Below are 16,629 nucleotides of genomic sequence, written 5' to 3' on the forward strand. Positions count from 1 at the left end.
CCTGGAGGTACATTTAAAACACAGCCAACAATGATATTCTCTTAAATTAATTTTATGGGATCATTGTGATCATGCCTGGTAATGGGTTTCATTGGGACATACTCATTACATGCACATAACATAACTCGGTCGATCTCATTCTGCAGTTCCTCCTCTCTCCCCTGGTCCCCTTCCTCCACTTTACTTGTCTTCCTTACATTTTCAGGAGATGCTCACTCACTTTTTTCTCTCTAGCTTCCACATATGAGAGAACACATGACTCTTAACTCATGAGTCTGGCTAAATTCACTTAACATAAAGCTCTCAAGTTTCATCTACTTTTCTGTAAATGACATAGCCTCATTGTTCTTTATGGCTGAATGAAACCCCATGTTGGATACACACTATATTTTCTTTATCCATTCATCCACTGACAGACACCTAGGCTGTTTTCAACATTTGGCTATTGTGAGTTGTGCTGCCATATACATGGGTATGCATGTGTCACTATTGTACGCTGACTTTAATTCTTTGGTGTAAATTCCGAAAGTGGAATAGCTGGACCATATGGTGGTTCCATTCCTAGTCTTTTGAGGAACCTCAATGCTTATTTCCACAGAGGTTGTCCTAATTTACAATTCTGCCAACCATATAAAAGTGCACCAGAATTTATTATATTTTTATTCTTCATGGCCAACATTGTTCCTGGAGTGAGATGATATCTCAGTATAGTTTTATTTGCATTTCCCAGATTACTAAAGCTGTTGAACACTTTTTCATATATTTGTTGGCCATTTGTGTGTGTGTTTTCTTAGAAGTGTCTGTTTAGTTCATTTGCCCATTTATTGATTAGGTTATTCACCTTTCTGGTGGTGATTTTGAATTCTTTATATATTCTGGATATTAATCTTCTGTCAGAAGAGTGACTGGCAAAGATTTTCTCCATGCGCTAGGCTCACTCTTCATGCTCTTGTTTTCCTTACCTGCAGAAGCTTTCTGTTTTGATGCCATCCCACTTATTAATTCTTGGTATTATTTCCTGAGCTTTAGGAGTTCTAGTAGGAAGCCATTGCCTGCACCTGTATATTAGGGTGTTGATTCTGTTCCAGCACTTTCACCGTTTCTGGTCTAGTTTCTAGGTTTTTGATCAATTTTGAGATGAGTCCCACACAGGGCGAGAGGGATCTAGTTTTATTCTTCTACATATAAATATTCAGTTTTCACAACAATGTTTGTTTAAAAGGCTATCTTTCTCCAACATATATTTTTGTCAAGGATCAGATGACTGTATCTGTTTGGATTTGTCCGTGTCTTCTGTTCTGTTCTATTGGTCTATGTGTCTGTATTTCTGCCAATACCATGCTGTTTTTGTTACTGTAGCTCTGTGGTATAATTTGAAGTCTGGTATTATGATGTCTCCAGCATTGCTCTTCATACTGTGTATTGCTTTGGCTGTTCAGAGCCTTTTATTCTTTCAAATGAATTTGAAATAGTCAAAGGACTATTTTTTTCTACTTCTGAGAAGATTGTCATTGATATTTTGATGGAGATTGCTTTGAATCTTGTATGCAGCTTTGGTCATATGGCCATTTTAACAGTATTAATTCTGCCTATCCATGAACACAGGACTTTACATCTTCTGGTGTCTTTTTCAGTTTCTTTCTTCAGGATTCTATAATTCTCATTGTATAGGACTTTTATCACCTGGCTAGGTTCATTCTTAAGGTTTTTTGTTTTGTTTTGAGGTTATGGTGAATGGAATTGTTTTCCTTGGTTGTTTTTTTCCCCCAGAAGACTCATTATTGGTGCATAGAAAAGCTATTGGTTTTTGTATGTTTCGTGTCCTGCTACTTTGCTGAATTTGTTTATTAGCTCTAAAAGTCATCTGGTGGAATTTTTTGCTCTTCTAAGTATAGGATCATGTCATCAGCAAACAATCAAATGATTGTTTCCTGTTTATATACCTCTTATTTCCTTCTCTTGCCTAATTCCTCTGGCTTAAATTTCAACTACCACTGAGTAGGAGTGGTGGGAGTGGATATATAGAGAGGAACATATATTAGAGGAAATGCATTCAGTTTTTCCCTATTCATTGTTATGATGGCTTTGGTTTGTCACATGTAGACTTTGTGATGCTAAGTTCCTTCTATCCTTAATTTCTTCAGTGTTTTTATCATGAATAGGTGCTGAATTTGTTAAAGGGTTTTTCTCTATCAATCAAGGTGATTCTGATTTTTGTTCTTAATTCCATTTTTGAAGCAAATTAAACTTATTGATTTGCATATATGCATCCATCCCTGGGTCTCTGGAATGAAAACAACTTGATTATGATGTACAATCTTCTTAATGTGTTATTGAACATGATTTCTTAATATTTTATTAAGGATGTTGGCATCTATGTTCATCAGAGATATTGGCCTATAGTTTCCTTTTCTTCATGTGTCCTTATCTGGTTTAGGTAGCAGGGGGATACTGGCTTCATAGAATGAATTTGCAAGTGTTCCCCTCATTTCTATTTTATGGAATAATTTGAGGAGCCTTGACATTTATGCTTCTTTAAATGTCTGATAGAGTTCAGTTGGCAATCATCTGGTCCTAGGTTTTTCTTTTTTGGAGGTTTTTTTATTATTATATTACTGCTCCAATCCCATTGCTTATTACTGGGCTGCTCAGCTTTTCTATATCTTCTTGGTTCAATTTTGGTAGGTCATTAGTATCCAGAATTTATCCATTCCTTCTAGATTTTCCAATTAATTGGAGTATAAGTTTTCAAAAAAGTCCCTAATAATCTCCTGGATTTCTGCAACTCTGTGATGTTATCTCTTTTTTCATCTCTAATTTTATTAATTTGGGTCTTTCTCTTTCTTTTGTTTACTTTAATCTTGTTTATTTAATCTTGTTTATCTTTTCAGAGAAACAGCTCTGTTTCCTTGATCCTTTTAATTTCTTTAATCTTTATTTCATTACTTTCAGCTCTGATCTTATTTCCCTCCCTCTATTGATTTTGGAATTGGTTTGTTCTTATTTTTCCAGGGCCTTGAAATGCATTATTAGGTTGGGTGGTTTTTTTGAGGGGAGGAGGGTGTTAAATGTAGGCATTCACAGCTATCAACTTTCCTCTTAGAACCATCTTCATAATGTTCCAGAGATTCTGATATGTTGCGTCTCTAGTCTCATTTTATTCTAAGAATTTTTAAATTTCTTCTGATTTCTTCTATAACCCATCCATCGTTCTTTCCAATGTGATCTGATAAGATGCAGGGAACCATATTGGTTTTTTAATTTGCTAAGACATATTTTGTGGTGTAAAATTCAGCTGTTGCTGGATGAAATATTCTATAGATATCTGTTAGCTCCATTTGATTTATAACATTTTGGGTCTGAAGAATCTTTACTGATCTTCTGTTTGTCTAGATTATGTATCTACTTATGAGAGAGGTGTGTTGAAATCGCTTAGTGTAGCCGGTCATAGTGATGCATGCCTACAGTCCCAGTGAATCAGGAGGCTGAGCAGGAGGATCACAAGTTCAAGGCCAATCTCAGCAACTTAGTGAGAAGTTGTCTCAAAATTAAAATTTAGTTCTACTCACTCCAGGTACAATGGCAGCCAAGTTTAAAGTACAGATTCTGGGAGTGTAGCTCGGTGAAAAAGAACCCTAAGTTAAGCCCTCTATACCAGAAGGAGGAGGAGGAAAATAAATAATCTAGTATTATTATATTCAGGAATTATTGTATTCAGGTCCATGTGAGTCTTGTTGAGTAGAGTTTGTTTTATGTAATTAGGCACATCAATATTTGGGAGATAAATATATGTTTTTATGAGATTGTTCCATATTAACCAGTGTAAAGTAAACTTCTTGCCTCTTCTTCTGATTAATTTTGACTTGGAGCCTGCTTTGTCAGATGAGAGAGTAGCTGCTCCTGCTTGTTTTCAGGCTTCATTTGCATGGAATACAATTTTCCAGCCTTTCACTTTCAGCCTGTGGTTGTCTTTGACTGCAGGACGAGCTTCTTGCCAACAAATAGTTGGATCTTTTTTAAAAATACTTTCTTCAAGTCTGTGTCTCCTTTTAATTGGGGGCTTGAATCAACTGGCATCATTATATAGGGAGATTGAGTAATTCCTGCCATTTGATTCATTTGTTATGTTTGATTTGGTCCTAGTTCTCACTTGCTTACCTGCTCTTCTAATGGCCTTTCTTCACTCAAAAGTTCTGAAGTTTGTATTTTATTTTGTGTGTGTGTGCAGAATATTTTTTGTCTTTATTTTTTATTGGTCCTTTTTAGTTATACAAGACAATAGAATTTATTTGACATAATTATAAAATCATGGAATACAATTTGTTCTAATTCAGTTCCCAGTACTGGCTCTGCTCCTCCCTTCCTCTCACCCCTTTCTCCCTTCCCTCTACTCCATTGATCTTTATGCTGTTTACTTATAGTTATTTTTTTTTAAATTGGTGTCTTACTGTGGTCTATTTATATATGTACCTAGGAAAGTTAGGTCAGATTCATTCCACTGTCTTTCTCTACCCCACCCCTTCTCCTTTCCTTCATTCCCCTTGGCCAACTCCACTGATTTTTTCTTCTATTATTTTTTTGTCTCCCCACCTTATTTTGTTTTTATTGGTTCTTTTTAGTTACACATGACAGCAGAGTCCATTTTGATGCAATTATTATAAGCATGGAATATATGCTTTTCTAATTAGTACTCCCTTCCTGTGGATGTACATGATAGTGAGATTCACTGAGGTAGGTTTATACTTGAACATAGGAAAATTATATCAGATTCCTTCCATTGTCTTTCCTATTCCCATCCCTCCTCACTTCCCTTCATTACTCTTTTTCTAATCTACTGCACTTCTATTCACCCTGTGGGTTAGCTTCCACATATCAGAGAAAACATTCAACCTTCAGTTTGGGGGAAGTGACTTATTTTGCTTAGCATGATAATCTCTAGATCCATCCATTTACTGGCAAACATCATAAAGTCACACTTTTTAATGGCTGAGTAAAATTCCATTGTATATATACACCACATTTTCTTTATGCATTTATCTATTGAAGGACACCCAGGTTGGCTCCACAGCTTACCTACTGTAAATTGGGCTTCTATAAATATTGATGGGGATGCATCACTGTGGTATGCTAATTTTTAGATCCTTTGGATATATACCAACGAGTGGGATAGCTGGGTCAATGGTGGTTCCATTCCTAGTTTTTTGAGGAATTTTCATACTGCTTTCCAGAGTGGTTGCACCAGTTTGCAGTCCCACCAACAATATATGAGTGTACCCTTTTCCCCACATCCTCACCAATATTTATTGTTAATTGTATTCCTGATAATTGCCATTCTAACTGGAGTGAAATGAAATCTCAGTGTAATTTTAACTTGCATTTCTCTAATTTATAGAGATGTTGAACATTTTTTCATATATTTGTTGAGCGTCCATATTTCTTCTTTTGAGACGTATATGTATAGTTCCTTTGCCTATTTATTTGGGTTTTTTTTTTTTGGTGTTTTTTAAGTTCTTTGTATATCCTAGATATTAATTCCCTATCTGGGGAACAGGTAGCAAAGATTTTCTTCCATTTTGTAGGCACTCTCTTACACTCTTGCTTTTAAGAAGCTTTTACATTTGATGTCATTCCGTTTATTGATTTTTAAAATTTTACTTTTTGTGCTTAGGAGTCTTGTTAAGAAAGTCATATTCTAAGCCGATATGTTGGAGTATTAGGCCTACATTTTTTCTAGCAGGTGCAGGGCTTTTGTTCTAATTCTTAGGTCTTTGATCTACTTTGATTTGAGTTTTGTGCACGGTGAGATAGAGGGGTTAAATTTCATTCTACTACATATGGATTTCCAGTTTTCCCAGAACCATTTGTTTAAAAGGCTATCTTTTCTCCAACATATGTTTTTGACAGCTTTGTTTAGAATGAGATAACTGCATTTACATGGGTTTGTCTCTATGTCTTCTATTGTGCTTCCTGCCAGTTTGGGTGCTAGAACCCTGCTGTTTTTGTTACTATAGCTCTGTATTATAGTTTGAGGTTTGCTATTGTGATGCCTCGTGCTTTGCTTTACTTGCTAAGAATTTCTTTAGCTGTTCTTGGTCTCCTCTTTTTCTAAATGAATTTCATGGCTGCATTTTCTATTTCTGTGGAGAATGTTATTGGAATTTTGATGGAAATTGCATTGAATGTATAATGCTTTTGGTAGTATGACCATTTTGACAGTATTAATTCTGCCTATCCAAGAACATGTGTTTCCATCTTCTAAGGGCTTCAATTTCTTTCTTTATGTTCTATATTTTTTATTGTAAATGTCCTTCACCTCTTTTGTTAGATTGATTCCCAAGTATTTTATGTTTTTAGGCTATTGTGAATGGGATAGTTTTCCTACTTTGAGTAGATTCATCATTGGATTATAGGAACACGATTGATTTTTTTTTATCTGCTACTTTGCTGAATTCATTTATGAGTTTAAAAGCCTTCTGGTGGAGTTTTTGGGTCTTTCAAAAGTAGGACTGTGGCTGGCAAACAGATGATTTGAGCTCTACTTTTTCTATTTATATGTCTTTAATTTCCTTCTCTTATCTAATTGCTCTGGATAGTTTCAAGGACTATTGAATAGGAGTGGTAAAAATGGGTGTCTTTATCTTTTTTTCTGTTTTTAAAGGAAATGCTTTCAATTTTTCTCCATTCAGAATAATGTTGGCCTTGTGTTTGTCATCTATAACCTTTACAATGTTGATGTTTATTCCCTCTCTCCCTAGTTTTTCTAGTATTTTCAACATGAATGGTTACTGTTTTTTCTCAAATGCTTTTTCGGCATTCTTTGAGATAACCATGTGATTCTTTTTTTTTTTTTAAGTCTATTTATGTGCCAAATTACATTTATTGATTTCCATTTGTTGAACCCACCTAGCATCCCTGGAAGGAAACTCACTTGATTGTGGTGCACTATCTTTTAAATGTGTTTTTGTATGTGGTTTTAAGAATTTCTACATCTGTGTTCATCAAGAATATTGGTCTGAAGTTTTCTTTCCTTGATGTGTCTTTGTCTGGGTTTGGTGTCAGGGTGATACTGAATTTGTAGAATGAGTTTGGAAGAGTTTTATCCTTTTCTATTTCATGGAATAATTTGAAGAGAATTGGTATTGCTGCTTCTTTAAATGTCTGATAAAACTTGATTGAGAATCCATGCAGTTCTGGCTTTTCTTTGTTAGAATGTTTTTGATATCTGCTTCAATTTCCTTACTTGAAATTGATGTTTAAGTTTTATATATCCTCTTGGTTCAATTTGGGTTGGTCTCATGTCTCTAGGAATTTGTCCATATCTTCAAGATTTTCTAACTTATTGGAATATAAATTTTCTGATATAAATCCAGATGTTTCTGATGAGCATCTGGATTTCAGTAGTGTCTATGGTGATATCACCTTTTTCATCTCTCAGATTTTATTAATTTGAGTTTTTCCCCTCTTTTTTGATTAGTTTAGCTAAAGGTTATCAATTTTGTTTGTTCTTTCAAAAAAAACAATCAATTGTTTTGTTCTTTTACATCTCAATTTAATTGACTTTTAGCTTTGATTTTCATTATTTCCTGTTTTTAACTATTTTGGCATTGGTTTGTTGTTCTTTTTCTAGGGCCTTGAGATGTAATGTTAGATTATTTATTTGATATACTTCTATTCTTTTAAGAGCTATGAACTTTCCTCTTAGATCCACCTCCATACTGTCCCAGAGATTCTGATATGTCATATCACTATTCCCATTTACCTCTAAGTATATTTTTTATTTCTCCCTTAATTTCTTCTGCTCTCCATTCAAAGATATATTATTTAATCTTCAGGTGTCAGGGTAATTTCCATCTTTTATCTTATTGTTGATTTCTAACTTCATTCCATTATGATTTGATAGAATGCAAGGTAGTATTTGTATTTTTTTATTTACAAAGATTTGCTTCATGACCTTAAATGTGGTCTCTTTTAGAAAATGTTCCACGTGCTGCTGAGATGAAATTGAGTTTAGTCATTGATGGATGAAATATTCTATAGATATCTGTTAAGTCTAAATTATTGATTATATTTTTTTAGTTCTATAGAATCTTGGTTTTTGTTTTGATGACATATCCACTGATAAGAAAGGTGTAGCTTACCAGTGTTTTTTGTATTGTGATCTGTTTGATTCCTAATATTGAAAAGGGGTTGTTTGTACATTGATGCTCCATTGTTTGGGGCACAAATATTTATGATCTTTATTTCGTGTTGCTGTGTGAATCACTTCAGTCAGTATGAAGTGAGCTTCTTTGTCTTTTCTGATTAATTTTGGCTTAAAATTTACTTTATCTGATGAGAATAGTAACCCCTGCTTGTGTACAAGATCCATGTGAATGGGATGTTTTTCCCCCCATTGTTTCACCGTTATACTATGGGTGTCTTTGCCTGTGAGGTGAGTCTCCTGCAAACATATTGTTGGGTATTGGTATTGATTTTTATCCAATCGGCCAACCTGTGTCTTTTGATTGAAGAGTTTAGACCATTTATATTCGTTATTATTATTATTGAGAGATGATTTTTATTTCCTGTCATTTTATTTATAGTGTTTAAATTGGATTTGATTCTCTTTTGATCGACTATTGTAATTCCTTCCTATGCTGATCTTCTTTTTATTTTTCATTTCTTCTTCATGAAATATTTTATTGAGTATATTTATGGTGCAGGCTTTCTGGTTATGAATTCTTTCAGCTTTTGTTTTTCGTGGAAGATTTTTATCTCTTCTTCAATTCTGGAGCTTAATTTTGCTGGGTATAGTATTCTTGGTAGGCATCTATTTTCTTTCAGAGGTTGGTAGAGTCTGGGTTTAGAAATCAGTTAAAATCCAGAATGGTTTATCTGTGACCAGTCATTTTCCCCTTGCAGCTTTTATATTCTATCCTTATTCTATATATTAGGCATTTTCACAATAAGGTGCCTTTCAGGGGAGGGAAATGACAGCCAGTGTCTCAATAAGGAGTCCTTCTTTCTGCCCAGGAATCCAATCCACCCTAAAACTTACAATCTCAGATAATTAGTAAGTAACAAAACAGAAGATACACAGAAATATATTAACATAATGCAAAACCCCCGATAGATCTAGTCCACCTGGGTTCTGGAACTAGACAAAGAGAAAATAGCTCTGGTGGTTTATTGAAGAGAGTACATCAAAGGTAGGGTTGAGGTTTCAAGGGCAGAGTCTTGCTTCATGATGTCTTGCAGTCAGCAGGTTGATTGACATCTTGGCAGGTCACACCCATCTCAGGTGCTGTGTGGGCTACAGGCAGAGTGGGAAAGAGATTCACATTGTCCCTGGGCAGTTGACCAGAGGAAATGTCCACTGGTTATTCCCAGATACCAGATGTCTCTATCTACAAGGCTTCCATGCACGGTGACCCATATGCAACCCATGAATGGCTCATGACAGGTGCCTTGGAGTGGATCTGTTGTGATTTTGTATATCTGGAGTCCTATATGTCTTCTGAGTTTGAGTTTCCATTTCATTCTTAAGGTTTGGAATTTTTTCTGATATTATTTCATTGAAAAGATGTGCATTCCTTTAGTTAACCTTCATCTACCCTGATGAATCTTAAATTTGGCATTTTAATGTTATCCCAGATTTTTAAAATATTTACATTGTCTCTTAATATCTTTTCTCTATGGAAAACTTTATTTTCAAGATCACGTACTTTGTCTTTGAGGACTGAAAATTTATTTTCAAAGTGTTCTAGCCTATTTTGATACTTTTAAATTGACTTTTGATTTCTGTTTGGTTCTTTTTCAGAATCCAAAATTTTTCAAATTTTGAATTTCTGTTTGGTTCTTTCTCAGAATCTCTATCTCTTTATCAAAGTGATCTTTCACTTCCTATTCTTTTCCTCTGATTTCAGTTTTTACATGGTCTTTTAGCTCATGTAACTGTTCAACTATGAACTCTCTACATTCCTTCTCTGACATTTCCTCCACTGTGGTGTCCATGAAGTCTGTTGTTGACACATTTGGGGTGTTTGGGATGGTTTGGTCCCTTGTTTTTCATATTGTTTGTATGCCTACCCATTTATTGGTATGGTTCTGACTTATTTTAAGTGAAGGACTACTTTGTAAAGTTCTTAAGAGCCCTGGGTCAGGTGAATATCAAGATAAAATGATATTTTAATTCAATGCATGACCTCTGTTGATCCCAATGTCAGTACCACTTTAAGAGATGCCACTGAGCCTTATTTACCATAATCACTTCTGAGCCAAACGTCATTCTGTTCAACCTTTATAAGAACAAACACTTGTTGCAATTGTTCTCTGCAGTTCCTCGAATTCAGGTAAGTACCTATAATAAAGTTGTAGAATATGTCAAAAATTTAGTTGTTAAATTTAGTGAACTTAACTGTACCCTTAAGTGAGGGCCAGAAGGAGGGAAGAAGAAAAATGGGCAAATAGGAGACAGAAAAAGGGAGATTTTATATTTATTTTATATATATGTGTATATATATATATATATATATATATATATATATATATATATATGGTGTGTATATATATGTATATATGTGTATGTGCGTGTGTATATATATATACATACATATATGTATATGAGAGAGAAAAGCTATAAAATGGTAACTTACACTAAGATAAAAAAGGGTGATTGATGGGCTGGGGATATAGCTCAGTTGGTAGAGTGCTTGCCTTGCATGCACAAGGCCCTGGGTTCTAATCCCCAGCACAAGGACAACAACAAAAAAAGAGTGATTGATGAATGGGTATTATTTGAGGTTGTGACAGAGCGTGCAAGAGGATGAGTACAGGGTAAGAGAAGCCGGTGTAAACTAGAACTAGGAAAACAGAGATACAAAGATTGGTTCCAGTTAATGCTTTAAACCATTAAATAAAAAACACATTCAAATGAGTTGAAGGCACAAGGTTGGCTATTTGGCTAACAATTATCATTCAAGGAATTATTTATATGATCAAAGTTATCTAGGTGAAGAAAATTCTTGTTGAATCTTGATTTGGATTATATTGGGATTTGGACATTTAGCAGATGCCCTTTAGTTTTGGGCTATGGATCTCTCCTGAGTTGCAGTGACACAGAAGTCAACATCTTAGCTGATGTGAACCTGCTATTAGCAGCTCAGAGGCCTGCAGCTGACTGCTCAGAGGATGGAGTGTAGAGGGCTGGCTGTTTCTGATGTGTGCAATAGCTCAGGACGCAGGTTTTGGAGTGCCCCTGTGATTGCTGTGGGTCATTGTGTACCTCTTTCTCTCTACTGGATCCTTTCATAGTAGTGAGGATCCTGGTGGCTGTCAGTGAGTGCCAGAACTCTGGTTGTGGATTTTCCATGGTGTCCTGTAGTGCAGAAGCATCCCCCACAGCTCACACAGCTCTCTGAGGTACTATAGTCAAGGGTCTCCAATGGTTCACCTGGACTTTAGTGTCCACTGTCACAGGTCGTGAATGGTATGCATCAATTTCCTTTGCTTACTAAGTCTGATGCAAGGTCCCACAACTATCTGAACAATGCCCTGTCACTTGTCTGTTGTGATCACGGTTCAGGCTGTGCACCTGTTAAGCCTAGTATCAGCCCCTTTCTTCTGCATAGCCGCTGGCTCACTTCCGCCACCTTCCGTTCCCTTCTGTGTGAAATATTTCTTTAAGTACTTACTGCAGTGCTGGCTTAGTAGTAATGAATTCCTTTAGTTTATGCTTATCTTGCAAGGTTTCTATTTCTTCTTTGATTATGAAGGCCAGTTTTTCTGCATATTGAAATCTTGGTTGACAGTTATTTTCAAGGTTTGGTAAAATTCAGCAGTGAAGCCAGCCAGCCCTGGACTTTGATTTGTGGGAGACTTATTACTGATTCAATCTCTTTACTTTTATCAGTCTCTTCAGGTTTTCCTGATTATCAAGTTTCAATTTCTGTGGGTTACATGTATCTAGAAGTGTATCCATTTCTTCTAGATTTCCCAATTCCTTGGCTCCTAGTTGTTCACTGTGGTCCCTAATGACTATTTGTCTTCCTGTGGAGTCTGCTTCTGTTTGTGTTTTGTTTGTGTTTGTCTGCTTCTGTCTGCTTCTGTTTGTGTTTTGTTTGTTTGGGTCTCCTCCCTTTTTTTCTTGTTTAGTCTAGCTCAAGCTTTGTCAGTTAATCTTTTCCAACAAAACAACTCTTCATTGATCTTTTGTAATTTTTTAGTCTATTTTATCTATTCATGTTCTGATCTTTGTTATTTCTTTCCTTCTACCAATTTTTGGTTTGGTTTGTTCTTGTTTTTCTATTTCCTTGAGTTGCAGTGCTACCTTGTCTATTTGAAATGTTTTTATTTTTTATGTAGGCACTTATTACTTCCTTCTTAATACTGTCTTGATTATATCCAGCAGGCTTTAATATGTTATGTTTTCATTTTCTTTTGTTTCAATAAATTTTTGACCCATTGGTTATTCAAGAGTGTTGTTTAGATGTTTTTACAATTTCTAAAGTTCCTCTTGTTGATTTCTATTAATATTCCATTGTGATCAGAAAAGGCACATGCTACAATTTTAAATTTTTGCATTTGTTGAAACTTTTTGAAACCATAAATATAGTCTACCCTGGAACTTGTTCTGGTGCTAATGAGGACAGTGTGGGTTCCACAGCTGGTGAATGAAATGTTCTGAAAATGTCTGTTCAGTCCAATCGGCCTGTAGTAAAGTTTAACCCCAGAGTTTGTTTCCTTGTTTACTTTTTGGTCTAGATGATCTGTCCATTGATGAAAACAGGATGTTGAAGTCCCCGACTACCATTGTCTTGAGTCTCTCCGTTCAGATCTAATAATGTTCACTCTGTAAAACTGGGTACTGCATCATGGGGTGCATATATATTTAAAATTGTGGTTTTCTCTTGTTTGGGGTACCTTTATTATTATACAGGTGACCTTCACAACTTGACGTCAGGTCTGTTTATCTGATATAGGTTCAGCAGCTGGCTCCTGGCTTCCATTGGCAACATGTGTCTATCCATCCCTTCACCTTCAGCCCATGTGTGTCTTTACTGGCAAAGTGAGTTTCTTGCAGGCAGCATATTACTGCTTCTTTTCTTTAAGGGTCCATTCTGCAAGTATATATATTTTTAATTGGGAAATTTAATCCATTTCCATTTGAGGGTATTATTGACAAGTAAAGATATACCCCTATCATTTTAATTTTTTTTTTCTGGCTCTTTTGTATTTCCTTTGTTCTTTTCTCTTGTTGTTTGGTGGTTTTCCTGTGCTGATTAAGTGATTCTCTATTAATTAATTAGAATTTTAATGCAGATTTCCTTTAATACAGTCATTAAAATAATTAGGTCAATCTTATATGCTGATGTGGAGAAATGTCTTTAAAATCCATATTAGGCAAGCTCCAGAATAATGTGTAGTTTATATACTGTCGGAGTTTGGGCTCAGAGGTCTTCAGTAAGACAGGGGTTCAACGCCTCTAGATAATGGAATTGAGGGTTTGGGATGGAAGGGATTTTAACTTTTATTGTATACTTTTTTGCACCGTTTAAGTTAACAGATTCCTGTGTTGTTTGAACTTTAAATTTTTCTACTCATTTAATCATTTTATTTGGTGTGCTTACTGGGTGGTAGTAATTAGAGTTGGGATTTGGAATCCAGTTTCTACCTGAATATTGATTCAGACTGTGTGGTTTAGTACCCAGACCTGCCTGTATTAAGATAGTCCTTTTTGATTATGATATACACCTTTTTGAACAAGATCTACCCATAGAAGATGTTTGTGGGCTTAAATGATCAGAGAGTTCTTTGTATGTCAGAATATTTATTTTAAACTAATTATGTCATTATTCAAATCATATTTAGTAAACATTGGAAACTGTATAGTCTGGAATAAGGATTAGGCAAAGGCCATTTCTGCCAAATTTGGGGTCTGAACTATTTTTGGTGCCATATTTACCTATAATCTGGTGAGATTAGTGACTAGGAATAATGACTTCCCTCTCTCCCCGAAAAAGTTTTTAAATGTGTAAAATAATATGCATATTATTGGTATCAAGTTATATTGCCACACAGTTACACAAATTCAAAAGGAAATTGTTGGTAGAGCAATATGAGTTGTTTATTGAAATATTAAGTGATAAAATCTGGTTCTACTCTAGCGATTTCCATAATTTCAGAGAAGTGATGAAAGTAACTGATATTTTAAGAAATCTCAAAACCAATAATGAAATATGAAAATATATATGAGTTCTGTTGGTGATAAAATCACAGATAGTGTCTTCTTGTGATTCTTTTTTTTTTTTTTTCGTAATACTGAAAGGAAACACTAAATTTCATTAGTGTTAGTGAAAATCAAAATTCGTTTTCCCCCTCTAACTTCAGAGATTCCTGAATTCATACGCCAGGCCAGGAATCATCGGTCTCACTGAAGGATGGAGGGAAGGGGCAGGTAACAGAGCGAGAGCAAGGTGGGACAGGAGAGCAGGCTGGGAAGGAGCAAGATCCAGCATCAGGAGAAGGGATGCCTCTGCCTTGGTTTCCCTCCTCGAGGATAGGGAAGAGGGTGGATTCACATACATCAGGTGATGGAACAGGGAAGAAGGCTTTTCTTGAATGGCTTCAGACTGGATGCATGGATGGATGAAAGAAGAGGTGGTTGTTTTCAGGGAGGGGAGAAACCTGCACTTCACAGAAAAGCCAGGGAGGCAGAGGACCTAGGGTGGATCTGGGGACTGAGTCAGCGAGTCCAAGGCAGCAGAGACCGGGGCCTAGGTGGGGCTGATGAGCTCCCACTTCTGCCGGCCAGGCCTGCTGTGCTGCTGAGGAGAAAGCAGATCACAGTAACAGCGTAGAGGGGAGGTTGTGTGAAGGCCCCAGAGGCGTTGGGGGTGCCCATCAAGTGGAAAACTACTGAGTGGAGAGGGTGTCCAGGGGGATGAGCAGCCTGGGAGAAATGGCAGATGTTGAATCCATGAAGATGTCAGGTTTGGGGGATTTGCAAGTAGGAAAAGGAACATGAAAGGGGGTGGGGACGCAGGGTCACTGGGGGTCTTAACACAGTGTGACACCCTGGAAATGTCCCAGCCAACAGATTGGTAGCTCCTGTCAGAATTCCTCCCTCGTTCCTTCTTATCTGCCATCCTCCTCCTCAGACAAGCTGTTCCCGGAGCAGAGTTGCAGGCCTGCCAGCCACAGAGGAAGCAGATTTCAGAATCTTGTGCCAAGTGTACTGATCTCCACAACCTCCGTATCTTAGATTCACAGCTCTGTGGTCTTCCTCTGTTTATTCCCTTTAATCTATTTTTACCAGTGGCTTGAGCTAGCCTCTGCCTGCCGCGCTCTCCTCCCCTGGCTGCCCAGTACCACCAGCTCCTTCCTTTTTTTTTTTTTTTTCCTCTAGCATCTTCTTATCTCCCTCCTACTTCTCCATGATCTGTATGATTCTGGCACTCCACAGCTGGATTCATCCACAGCTGCTCTCACGGGGTTAGTTCTGTTTTCTGCTTCGTGGCAGAAACCTGAACTTCACGCTCAGATTCCCACAGCTGCACCTTGAGGAGCTGCCTCGGAAGACACAGTGGGCCCTAATTCTGCCTTCCCTGGGTTTCAGTTGCCATTGTGTCTGCTTGGTTTTTGCTTGTGAGAAGTCTGGAGTGGTTCACCAGTTTCCAAAGGAGACTCAAAGAGCCTCCGTCTGATTTAGTCCTGTTTGAGACACCTTACGTTTGCCTAAGAGAGAGTTAGTGACTTGGGGAGAAGGGTTCTGAACCAAGCCTGACCTATGAGCTCAGTGCATGTGGTCTGCACAGTTGCTGTAGCCACGTGAGGCCTTCTCACAGCTCCTCCCTCCTGGGGCACTTGACAAATGGGTTGGAGACAACAGGGCGCACATACAGTGCATTTCAGATTGTAATGCTAGGACTGAACCCTATCTATGACCAAGGAATGAGTTAAGCTATACAGTTGGTCCTCCACATCTGTAGGTTGGTTGGCTGCAGATACAACCAACCATGGATCGAAAATACCCACCCTCCAAATCACATAGCTATGAAACATCTAAACTTTTTTCCTTTCATTATTTACTAACCAATATAAAATAACAACTGTTTACATGGCATTTACATTGTTTGGGGTATTATAAGTAATTATGAGATTATTTAAAGTGTACAGGCTATGCATAGGTCATAGGCAAATGTTATGCCATTTATAGAAGGGACTTCAGAATCCATGGATTTTGGTATCCCTGAGGAGACCTGGAATCAGTCCCCTCACAGATATTAAGGGACAATATAACTGCCCAAGAAAAGCTCCAAAAAAGTTATTTAATTTTTCACTTTCACACATGGCTGAAGGGAAAGAGTTTGGTTTGACCCAAGGGTATCAAAACTTGCATAAAATTAGGAAAGGTATTTCTGTGCTTAGTGTGACATTTTAGAGGAAGCCTAACAACTAGGTTAGCTATGGTGGGGTTTGTCTGGCAGAGCTGTGGTCAGACCTCAGCAGTGCTACAGAAGCTGACATAGCGAGTCTTTACCCAGCAGATGGAGACTCGGAGATAAGATTCAAAAGGAAGCCTGACTGAATGAATGAGGCAAAGGATTTTGAATGGTTTTAACTTGCAGCAGTATTTTTGTTTTGTAGTTT

The sequence above is a fragment of the Marmota marmota genome, unplaced genomic scaffold (assembly GCF_001458135.2).
Source record: "Marmota marmota marmota unplaced genomic scaffold, marMar, whole genome shotgun sequence".
Taxonomy (NCBI): domain Eukaryota; kingdom Metazoa; phylum Chordata; class Mammalia; order Rodentia; family Sciuridae; genus Marmota; species Marmota marmota.